Raw genomic sequence first — 11,647 nt, forward strand, 5'->3', positions numbered from 1 at the left:
GTATGTTACGAACATTTTCAACCGTCAAAATTTTCTAAAAAACCTTCCTATCTCTTATTATACGCAAGAACGTGAAACATGAGTTTTTGTGAATCTAGAAATTGTTGTTTTGGAAACCATGAAATNAACGTAACTCATTCTGTTTTTCCAAGTTTTCAGTTTCAACAACTTTTCAAAAACTTATGTTATTCGATTAAATCATGCCTTAATCGATTCACAACATATTTCTAAGTGTATTTTCAAATTACAAAACTCAAATCACTTAATTTATACATGTTCAACACTACGTTTATGCCTAGGATGCACAGATTACATGTATTTATATGATGCATGAACATATTATAAATGGCATATCTCAAAACTTAAAAAGATTTAAAGTTTTATGCATATGAGACATGTATTGAGTTTACCTAAGCCTTAGACTCAACCTAAACTAATTATGCATATGAGACAAGCGAGTATGATGTTTATGCGTATGTTATGAACATTTTTAACCGTCAAAATTATCTAAAAGACCTTCCTATCTCTTGTTATAAGCAAGAACGCAAAACATGAGTTTTCGTGAATCTAGAAATTATGGTTTTAGAAAACATGAATTCTTGTTGTTCGTGGGGCTGTTTTAGTGTTTTGAATATATGCATGTTATTTATGTTGATGAAAGATGATGATTTTGAAATCAAAGAAATATTTTAAATCGAAGTGTCGTTTTGATCATGAGATCAATCCTTATGAAAAGATGTTGAAATAATCATGAACACGATAGGGATCAGGAATGAGACTTTCGAGGATAAAAGATAGTTAAGGATTATGAATCTTGGACCGGATGAATGATAGTCTCGGATGTCTTAGATTGGATTAAAATGATGTTTTTATCTTAGAGTTAGTAGGAAAGTGATTTAACTCGCGAATCATTGATTTGTGTTTTGGTGTTAGTTTCGAGGCATTCGAAGTCGGACAACTGATCCATTCACGGGAAGGGAATCAACCACGCTAAAACCCAAGTTGAGAGAGAATACATCGTGAAATAATGGTGTCCGAATATGACACCCAAATATCCCAACTATCTCAAAAGTTGGGAGTTATTTTTGTTTTGTTAGAAACTCGTACTTAAACAAACGATTTCGTGCCTGGATTAAGTATGATGTTTCTTTAGGCTGAATGCCTCTAAGATAGTATAAAATATCAAGTCTCGTGGTTGTTATCCGTGAAGGAACACCACTCCAGAAACTAAAATGCATTGGGATCGAAAACAGCGGAGAGTTTCGATCCGGAAGCCCAAAAGGGCGAGGAAAATGGTCCTGGTAACTGGAACACCTCGCCCGGGCGAGCCATCCTCGCCTTGGCGAGGGAGAAACATAAAAGAATGGTCCTAAATAGAGATTGAGTGAGAAACCCCTCGCTCGGGTGAGCCAACCTCGCTTGGGCTAGCATTTCTCGCCTAGGCGAGGGCCCGTTTTGGGTGTTTTTGGCGCCCGAGCAATCGTATTTCGCTCGGGCAAAGACCAGACATGTATTTTGGCCAATTTTTGATGGATTTTTAGCTTGAGCGACAGTCCCCTCGCTCGAGCGAGAACCATGCGGGAAATGGAGTCTGTTTTGATGAATTGGTCGCTTGAGTGACAATCTCTCATTTGGGTGAAAGACAAACATAAGTTGTGACTGTTTCTGAGTAACTTATTGCTTAGGCAATAGCCCTAGCTTGGGTGTGAAGTGTATTGACACTTGGGAAAGATCGTGGCTCAGAGGATTGAGTCCGGTGCCCAAATCAACAAACATATACTATTACTTTTGGTTCTTGCGCCTTATATGGAGAAGGATTCCGACGAGGATGTCGTGAGCAAGGCTATGCATAAAAGGATTACATGATACCACGCAGTGAGGTCGTCTGACCGTAAGAGGCTTGGCCATGTGGCCGTCTAGGGTAAGTCAACGATGGTTCGTAGTGGTAGGGATGTTATTCCTATATTACGTGATAACGTAAGATCAGGTCCCACAAGAAGCATTCCTTTGGGAGATGTCTTAGGAGGAGCCGATCATTTTAAAAGACTAATTAAAATATTTAATCAGCTAGCTTCGGTTAGTGTGCATATTCATTATAAATAACGAAGTAGTGGAGAGGAAATTTACTGGAGACGAACGAGCCCCGCGATGTTGAGAAGGTCGGCGATGGCGGTGATGCGTCAGCAAAGTCTTGAGGGATTGTCTAGGTGAGACGAGTCCCCTGTATTCCTGGATGAGGTATTCTGTTGGATCGGACAGTTCTCACAGTGCAAACTAGACGATCTCTGACAACCCCTCTTTGCAATCAGGATCAATGAGAGGGATGCCCAGAAAGTGTTTGACACGACACCATCCTGAAATGGACAGTTCTTCGGAATTGATCGATCATATATATATCCTTGCGAGGAATAATTTTTGGTGCAATCAAATCGGCTTGTTATGGGACGTGTACTCTTGATTATTTCCGAATAGTATATTGGGAGGATATTGGTGTAAGGATGGATGAAATAAGCATAACATTCATACCTGGAGATCGTGGATATTAATCCCCATGATTTGAGTTATATCCGCATTCATTATTGTGCATTATGTTTGTGATCTATATTGTGTATATTATGTGTGTCGCTCTGGATGTGATATTCCGTGTAATTCCTTGCCGTCAATGAATTATATTCATTAGATGTCTTACTCTCTCTCCTTTTATTTTCTTTCTGTTTGTTCTCGGTTCACGTTCTCGTTCAGATGGACCGTACGATGAGGATTCGGAGCTACCGATTCTCGATGTCCCAGAAGGGGACATGGAGTAGTGATGGACATGGATATACCTACACAAGCCCTTGTGCCTTAGAGCTAGAGATGGTTTGTGACGGCTCTACGATGCACTTCCCTTCTTAGCATGCAAACTTTGAGGCTTCATTCACCTTGTCTGCTCGGAGATTTTCCCTTGAGGCGAGTATCTGTGTAGGGTACTTATAATGTTATGAATAAACCAGACTATTGTATATATTTTAGTTTGGATTAAGATGTATTCCGCTTTGTCTTTGTATAGGTTTTCAGTTATTCCAATAACGGATCAGTTCACAAATTATTGTTGTCTTTTCCGCATTTTAGGTTACTAAATGTGATGTCTCGAAAAGGAATTAAATATAAATAAAGAGTTTAACATTATAAAAAAAAATTGTACCCATTTTTGGGCAATATTGTTGGAGTAATTTTCGAGGTGTTACAGACTTACCATAGACGGCCACATGGCCAAGCCTCTTACGGTCAGACGACCTCGGTGCGTGGTATCATGTAATCCATTTTAGGCATAGCATTGCTCACGACATCCTCGTCGGAATCCTTGCCCGCATAAGGCGCAAGAATAAAAGTGACAGTATATGTTTGTCGATTTGGGCACCAGACTCAATCCTCTGAGCCACGACCTTCCCTAAGTGTAAATACACTTCACACTGAAGGTAGGGCTATTGCATAAGCATTAAATCAATAAAAAACAATCATAATTTATGTATGTCTTTCGCCCAAGCAAGAGATTGTCGCTCAAGCTAGCAATTCATCAAAACAGATTCAATTTCTTGCATGGTTCTCGCTCGAGCGAGGGGACTGTCGCTCAAGCTAAAACTCCACAAAAACTAGTCAAAATCACCCTCGGGGTCTTGCTCGGTCGAGGTATTGTCGTTCAGGCGCCCAGAACTGCCAAGAACAGGCCAAACGTCAGTCTGGTCGTCGCCCGGGTGAGGACACTTGCCCAAGTGAGACTGGCTCGCCCATACGACAATTGGGGGCTTTAGCCACTGCCTTTCCCTCACCCTGGCAAGGGTATTCCACTTTCCACGACTCTTTCCTCGCCCTTTTGGGCTACCGTATCGAAAATCTTCGATGTTTTCGATCCCTATGCGTTTTAGTTTTTCGAGCGGTGTTCCCTCATGGATAACAACTATAAAACTTGATGTTTTATACTATCCTAGGGGCATATAGCCTAAGGAAACATCCTTACTTAATCTAGACACAAAATCATTTGGTTAAGTACGAGTTTCTAACAAAAATAGAAATAACTCCCAACTTTTGTGGTGGTTGGGAGATTCGGGTGTCATATTCGGACACCACTATGTCACGATGTATTCTCTCTCACCTTGAGTTACAGTGCAATTGATTTCTCTTTCGTGAATGTGTAGGTTGTCCGACTTCGAGGAAATCCAAATGAAGAGGAAGTGATGCCAAATGTTTCTCTAGCATGAATGACTCTTTAAGTAGAATAAATCCGATTAAGGGGGGCAAGCCAAGGGTGTCAAAATTAAATGACCCTTTTAAGAGGGATTTATTCAGGTTTAAGGAGGCAAGGCAAGGATTTTCAAAGAATAAATGGTGAATGGGTAAATGAATGGTTTAAGGGTATTTGTGTAAAAGATGAGGTGACTTCTTCGGTGAAAAATTTGCGATGAGACCATGCCCGAGTATTTTCGGCTAATACTCAGCTGGATATTAAAATCTTCTGATTACGGTTATAATTTGAGAATGTCGAATTCGGAGTGAAATATATTTAGAAATGCGTTTTGGACAAACTTGATGTCTATCTTGACTCCAAATAATATTTCGAAGCCAATAGTGTAATTGGAATTCGATTCCGAGCTACAGAATTCAAAATCACGTTTTTGTGCCGAAATTGGGCGTATTTGGGCCGGACAACAAGTCAAAAACTTTCCTTCATAGAAAATTATGAAAATTTACCACAAAATAAGAATTTACAAAAAAAGACTAAACTCTTAATTACGATTTAGCCTAAATCATTACCGGTTAATTTCTAAAATTAATTTTTGTTAAAATATATAATTAATAAAATATATCGAATTTTCACGGTGTTACACTTTGTTTTATAATTCAAAAAGATATTATTTATTATTAAATTATGTCTTTATGGAGAGTAAATGATGAGATGTAGAATAAAATTTAAAGAATAAAAGAGGAAATTAAATATTTGTTTTTGAAGTTTAACAAAATTAATTATATTTCTTAATATGTGTTTCTTCTCAAAATTTATTTTTAACTAATGAAGTATACTGTAATGAAATATTAACCAATGGTTGTAGTCTAACCATAATATTTATATAATAGTATAGTATACTAATTTTCTTATTTAAAAAACACTTTAACAACTTTCTGTTTTAAAATTTCAAGTGAATACATAATTTTAATCACCTTTTGTTTTTAAAAGCTTATTAATTAGTATTAAATAATGTCCTTATACGAAGTAAATGATGAGATGTAATAAAACTTAAAGAATAATTTTTTTTTTTAATTTTAACAAAATTAACTATATTTCTTAATATCTTTTCTTCTCTTTCTTGATATTTATTTTTAAAATGATGAAGTATATTGTAATCAAATATTAACATATGGTTGAAATCTAACAACAATATTTATATAATAGTTATTTGTTTTAAAGGTAGAGTGCTGGGGCACCCAATATATTATATAAAAGAAAGGTGGTTACAGAGAAAAGATGAACAAATAGATAACATCACAAATTCTTGAACATATAGTTTTTTTGGTTTCTCACAGGTATCCTCGCACTGTAGGTAATCATGTTCGAACCCGGAACATCCACAGGCGTGTGGAGCTAACTCTCCCAGCGGACATTTTTTCCATCTACAAGACTCGAACCCGAGACCTTGCTTAAGGGGAATCAAACATGTACCACTTGAACCAACGTTCTGTACAATAAAATAGGAAATTTGATCCCAACAACTGTCAACTTTGGATGAAATACCAAATGATGCTAACTCAAGTATTCCCTTTTATATAAATATGAGACAATTTTAAGACCATAGAAGTTGTGTGTTGTTGGCAAAGCGACCACATGCTTAGTAGCTTCCAAGGAGCAGGGAATTTTCCATGAAAAATATCAACCACCATAGCTGAATCACATTCCAACCAATTGTTAAGCCAACCTTTCTTGTGAGCAACCCCTATAGCATATAAAGAAGAGAACATTTTGGCATAAAGGAGATCTTGAATATTGAGGAAAACAACAAAACAAGCTAAGGAACCCTTTCACTATCCCTGAAAATTCCTCCCCCACCTTCCAAACCAGTAGCACCATGAGAAGCCCCATCCACATTAACTTTAATCCAACTCATTAAAGGAGGCTGCCACAGAACTTATGTTATATTCGGAGCCTTGTTGTAGTTGGGATTGATATTCAAGCTCCTTAGGATAGTGAAGTCATGTAGAGAAGTCTTGGCCAACAAGTTGGAAGATTTGCCAGACATGGATATGGCCAATTTGATTCTGTTTTTGGCTTGGTCCAATGAAGTCCATTTATCATCAGATCTGGAGTGATTTCTGCTATACCATATTGAATTAATTGTGTGTATGATAGTAGCAGCTAGAATAGATTTTAGTAAGGGACTCCACTGATTGTTGCAAATGGGTAGGATAGTGTCTATTAAGGAAATGTCCAACTGAGTGCCAAAGAGGCTGCCTATCCATTTCCAAAGACTAATTGCATAGGAACAATTGAGGAATAAGTTATCAGAAGTTTCAATGCATGATTTGCATAAACTACACGTAGAAGCCAAGTTGCAGCCTAGTTTTTGAATACTTTCATCTGTTGGCATCCTCCTATGAAGCAACCTCCATGTAGTAAATGATTTTGAGGGAGGAATTGAAGCAGACCAAACACACTTGCACTAGGACAAATGAGATATAGGCTGATTGATATAATTGAAAGTATCTTTAAGGGTCAACACTCCACCAGTGAGCTTTGCCAGACAAGTTTGTCCTTCTTGCAAGAGATATTGATTGAAGCAATATTCTTAGCTATAATATGATCCCTGTCCACAATTATCTTAGGGATAATCCATTTAGATTGTAAGGTGAAGTTGTTAACAGAAGGCAAGAGGAAGTTATGCAAGTTAGAAGGAATATTTAAGGTGTCAACTAGTGGTGCTCCAATCCAATTATCGTTCCAGTAATTTATGCTCTTACCATCTCCAACCACCCAAATTGAGTTGGGAATAGCTGAGCACCAGTTGTTTTTCATACATGGCCAAATAGAAGACATGAAGAATCTATTGCTAGGTAAGTTCCCCCTTCCAAATCTTTGTCTATAAAATATAGCCCATTCAATATTAGAAGTGATCATCTCCCAGGATAGCTTGAGCAGAGTAGCTTTATTCATAACTATTATTGACCTCATCCCTAGACCCCCTGACTTTGTTGGAGAGCAAAGAGTATGGCAGGTCACGGTGACAAATTTTCTGACCTTTGCATCCCTAGACCAAATGAAATTTCTAATGCATGTCTAGATGTTTAAGCAAGTTAGAGGGCCAATTATAGACATGAAAGCTATAAGCCAACATACTTTGAATTACATACTTGACCAACTCTACTCTTCCCATGAAAGAAAGCCAAATACCTTCCCAGCTAGCCAATTTAAGGATGGTTCTATTTGTAATTGATTGTAAATGCACCTTCCTTGGCTTCCCTTTGAATAGAGGAACTCCTAAGTAATTGAAAGGATTGTTTCCAGCAGAGAAACCCAGAGTTAAGGCCCATAAGGCAGTCTTCCTGACTGTAACATTCCTAGTATAGAATTTGCATTTGTTTAGATTCACATGTTGTCCTGATGCCTGGGCATAGTCCTGGATCAAATATTAAGAGCCCTAAGATTTCTCTTGATACCGGTGCAGAAGATTAGGATATCATCAACATATAAGACATGACTTGGAGTTAGAAGCCTAGATGCACTAGATATGGGACTAAAAAGACCATCTAACATTAGCTTAGAGATCCCTATGCTGAAGATATCCTCAGTCAGGCAGAAAAGTAGAGCAAATATAAGATCTCTCTATCTAACCCCCCTCTTTCAATTGAAGAAGCCAAAAAATTGACTATTGATATTTATAGACAACTTGGCTGAGAGGAGAATTAGCCTTATCCAATTAATGAACTTTTCATCAAATCCAAAACCTCTGAGAGTATCCAATAGGAAGGACCAGTCCACAGTGTGAAAAGCCTTCCTTATGTGTAATTTAATTGCCATGTTGCCCCCATAAGCTTTGTGATCCAGAAGATTAATTACTTATGAGGCAATACATATGCAATCATGAGTATGCCTCTCTATAATAAAACTTCTTTGTTGAGAAGAAATGATTTTAGGAGCAATCAGAGCCAACCTGTCAGCTAACACTTTTGTGATTATTTTAAACTAAAAATTGGCTAGAGCAATTGGTCTGAAGTCCTCAATTTTGTCAGCTCCAGGGAATTTAGGAATAAGCACAACTAAGATGGAATTAAGATTTTAAGGAAGCCAACCATGAATGAAGAAATAAATGACAGCTTCACACACCTCAGGACTAACTATGTCCCAGAAAGCATGGTAGAAGCAACCCCCAAATCCATCTAGACCAGGAGCACCATCATCATTCATCTCCAAAACAATTTGTTTGATATCATCACAAGAGGGCAACTTAGTAAGGAGAATATTATCCTCCTCAACCACTAGATTAGGGATGACAGAACCAATCAAATTGTTTGGACATGTGATGTTAGAAGAGGCATAAAGGTCAGAGAAGTATCTCAAATCATGATTTAATATCTCATCTTGGCTAGATAGCACCAAATCCCCATCTTTTAGAATTTCCAAAGTTTTAGTATTTTGTCTAATTTTAGTCACCCTGTGAAAGAAATAAGTGTTTCTATCACTATTAACATGCCAAATCAATATGGCTTTTTCCACCCAAAAATCCTCCTCCACTTTCAAAGCATAAAGCAATTCCCTTTGTGCAATAATTTCCTGATCTAAGAGGTCTTGATCAAGACCAGAATTGTTAATGCAACTTGGAATAGCTTCAACCAAATCTAGAGCATTTTGAACAATAAAGTGTAATCTACCAAAAACATTAGAGTTCCAAGTTTTTAGCTTTCTTTTTAGGATTTTCAGCTTATGAGACACTTTATACATAAGGCACCGAATATAGGGGGTCTGCTAAGCCTCAAGCACCATTCTTCTACAGTCCAAGTAATTTAGCCACATCGTATGGAACCTGAAGTTACTCTGCTTAGAAATCGAGGTAGAGGAAGCATTCAAAAGCAAAGGGTGATGGTCATAAGCTATTTTGGGTAGAGTACAATAGAAAACTTGGGCCCAAATGGAAAGCGAGCTCTCATTACAAATACTTTTGTCAAGCCTCTTCTCAGTGAGTGCCACTATTCTTCTACTATTGGACCAGGTATACTCAACACCTTTGGTTATCAAGTGGATCAGATTAGATTCATCAGAGAACTTCTTAAACTCATCAATGGGCAGCCTAGAAGTGGTATTGGATCCTTTACACTCATTAGCCCCCATAACCACATTAAAGTCACCATGCAACATCAAGGATTAGGGTTATTACTCATCAAAGACTTAGTCTTAGCCCATAAAAGTCTTGTATGTATGTAGTGAGTATGTGCATACACTACACACAAAAAACCAAGTGCTCATCAGCTACTAAAGAGATAGTGATTTGCTGATGAGAAAGAGCTATGATAGTGAGATTCAAATCCAGACTGCGTAATCCCCATAAGTTAGGAATCAAATAGGATCTATCATTATTAGCAAAGAGCTTGAGATTCAATCCAGACTAGAACCAAGGGTGGAGATCCTCAGCTATTATTAAGGGCGCTGATAAGAACACCAAATCAAGCTTATTAACTGAACATAGATTTTTTAAGACTAATATAGTTTTGTCATTCCCAAACCCCCCCTACAATTCCAGTAGCGAAATATCATTGAGCAGATTTTAAATAGCCACCCCTACGGGTATAGTGCCTCTTTCTGCGTTATTCTTCTTCTTCAACCTTTTCTTTTGAGACTTGGTAAGAACCTCTATAAAAGGAGAGTCTTCAACCTCTTCCTCTACTTCCATCTCTTCCTCAGTCGAAAGTCTACCAACTATCTGCAAATCTCTAACAACAATAGAATTCACCATTTCATCTGTGGATTGGGCTATAAAATTATCATCTTGAGGCTGAGAGGCTAAAGGAGTGACCCTTGGTTCAAGCCTCTATGTAGCAACCCTCTCCACTAAACTCTCACTTCTAGCCTCCACCATGTCCTTTTCAGAAGACTCTTCAATAATAACCTCCATATCAGGAGTCAGACCAACTCTTTCCATACTTCCCATATTGGCCTCTATTGATTTATCAATGTCAAGATCAATGATTAAATCATCAATTTTTGTAGCCATATAGGGTTTCTGTGTGACCTTTTCCTTCATATGCATGTGTTTTGGAGTCTATACTTTTATATCCCTTTTGGGTCTTCTACAGTTAGAAGCTAAATGACCAACATACAAGCATCCTAGGCAGAAATCAGGTATATTTTCATAGTCAATAGACACAAAGTAGGAAAAGCCTTCTCTTTCAACCAGTATTTGGTCTGGCATAGCATTCTTTAGATTTATGTCCACCAAAACTCTGGAAAAATGCCCAAAAGATCTATTGTAAGTAGCCTCGTCCAAAGAAATAGGAGTACCAATCCCTCCAACAATAGAAAAGATGATTCTCGGGCTCCAATATTCTTGGGGAAGGCCATGGATCTTAATCCATCATTACGAATGAGTGATTTTTTGCAATGATGGGTTGAAGTCAGGAGTCCAAAACATCATATCCAAACCATCAAGTTCCCTTCTGTAGAAGTAGGTTTACCTGATGGTTGTGAAAATGTTGAATCAATTCCTTCACCAGAATTTATTCCACTGCTCTTTAAGGGAACTGAACTGTTATAGGAGGGATTTGAGTAACAACTGAGTCAGCAACTTCCAAATTGTGTTGTTTCTGATGTTTTCTTTACATGCACAACTGATTCTACTGCGAAATTTGACATTCCGAGGATTGTGTTCAACTGGGTTAGTTTCTTCTCCATGTGTGTTGCTGGATGTGTTAGACTCTACAAGTCTTATGAGAATGTTTCTTCTAATTCAGAATCATTTGTCATCCCTAATCTTCCTGGCGAGATTAAAATGACAAGGACTCAGGTAGCAGATTACTTAAAAATTGGTAATTGGTTAGAAAGATTGACAAAATTCAGGGAAGCAGAAGAGAAGAACTATGAAGTTGTTTTTACAAACTTCTATGAACTTGAGAAGGACTATGCTGATTATTTTAGGAAGGTAATGATAATTTTTTAAAACTTTTATGAGCCTTTAATGATTATTAATAACCTTTGAATTAGGACCTTAACATATGACATTCACATGTGATAAAGAAAGATATTGAGGAATATTCCATTCATATTTCCCTTCTTTCTGGTTATCTTTCTGGTTGTCTTTGTTTTCTCCTCTTCGCTTTCGCTTTATGTGTTCATTGATGATTATGAATTCAGTTTCTTTCATTCTCTATATGGCACTGCACTTTCCTTACTCAACCGCTATAATGCTTATCTAATTTTCACTTTGTATTTCTACTCCTAAGATAGTAAATGAATGACATGACTTTTTCAAAATATAGGTGTCTCTATTCATAGAAAGGTTTAGGAGGAGTTATTGGAATAAATAACTCCGCCACTATCCTGGAAACTACCCATGAACTGAGAGGGGAGGGTAGTTTCCAGGAGTTATTGTTGAAAGGCGAGTATTCTCTTACGTGTGTTTTCTTTATTTGG

The 11,647-nt window shown here is 37.5% G+C and overlaps 1 pseudogene; it reads left to right on the plus strand.

Annotated features, from left to right (window-relative positions):
* Window positions 1-10,446: 10,446 nt before the first annotated feature.
* Window positions 10,447-11,647, plus strand: part of LOC109340289 — a 22,727-nt pseudogene continuing 21,526 nt past the window's right edge.

The sequence above is a fragment of the Lupinus angustifolius genome, unplaced genomic scaffold, assembly GCF_001865875.1.
Source record: "Lupinus angustifolius cultivar Tanjil unplaced genomic scaffold, LupAngTanjil_v1.0 Scaffold_156_4, whole genome shotgun sequence".
Classification (NCBI taxonomy): Eukaryota; Viridiplantae; Streptophyta; class Magnoliopsida; order Fabales; family Fabaceae; genus Lupinus; species Lupinus angustifolius.